At 43.7% G+C, this 943-nt stretch overlaps 1 non-coding gene across 1 annotated transcript; it reads left to right on the top strand.

Moving 5' to 3' along the window:
• Positions 1–215: 215 nt before the first annotated feature.
• LOC122709766 lies at positions 216–338 on the top strand. Its single transcript, XR_006345728.1, has one exon. It is a non-coding gene; the product is annotated as a small nucleolar RNA SNORA40 (small nucleolar RNA).
• The last annotated feature ends 605 nt before the right edge of the window (positions 339–943 follow it).

The following is a 943-nucleotide window of genomic DNA, read 5'->3' as shown; positions in this document are numbered from 1 at the left end:
GATGGACAGCGGCTGCCAAGGCTGGCTGGTAAGTTTCCATGATTTTTCTGCCAAGGAGGCCCCAGGTCTCAGGGGCCACCTCGGATATCCACAGCCCATGTGTGTGATATTTGCTTTCCACTCCAAAGTGGGCTCTAGAAAACCCAGATTTGGGTCACAGAAAGAAATCATCACATTTCCAAAGAAGCCCGCGACCAATACTAAATGCCATTGACAGCAGTTGTGTTTGTTTTTAATTTGTGGACAAAGACTTACAGATAAGTGCAAAAATAAATCATTTTTTGCAGCCCAGAATTCATTGTTCAGTATGAGTTTTGATACAGATAAAAAGGAACAATTTACCTAAAACAGACTCATTAGAGAGGGTGTATTGATAAACATAAAGATTGCTTCCAGGACTATAGAGCTGATCATTTCCTCCATATCTTAAGCATTTAAATTATCAGCTGTATTGTTTTAGGCTTCCCCAGTGGCTCAGCAGTAAAGAATTCACTTGTAATGCAAGAGAAGCGAGCAGGAGATGTGGATTTGACCACTGGGTCGGGAAGATCCCCTGGAGAGGGAAATGGCAACCCACTCCAGTACTCTTGCCGCCGCATTATTCTTGCCTAGAAAATCGCACAGACAGGGGAATCTGGGGGCTACAATCCATGGGGTCACAAAAGAGTCGCACATGACCTGGGGACTAAACAACAACACCAACATTTGTTTTAGTAATCTAATTTTAATGTTGACACAAAACAAAGATGACTTCTTTTTTTTAGGCTTTTATCTTAAGAACACAGTGTCTGGATTTTAAAAAGGTATTGGCAGGACTTCCCTGGTGGTTAAGAGTTCAGCTTGCAATGCAGGGGACACAGGTTCAATCCCTGGTCAGGGAACTAAGATCCCACGAGCCTCTGAGCAACTAAGCCTGCAGGCCACAACTAGAGGGTCCATGTGC

The sequence above is a fragment of the Cervus elaphus genome, chromosome 15 (assembly GCF_910594005.1).
Source record: "Cervus elaphus chromosome 15, mCerEla1.1, whole genome shotgun sequence".
NCBI lineage: Eukaryota > Metazoa > Chordata > Mammalia > Artiodactyla > Cervidae > Cervus > Cervus elaphus.
Note: the sequence above shows the minus strand (reverse complement) of the source record. Positions and strands in the feature narration are given on the sequence as shown.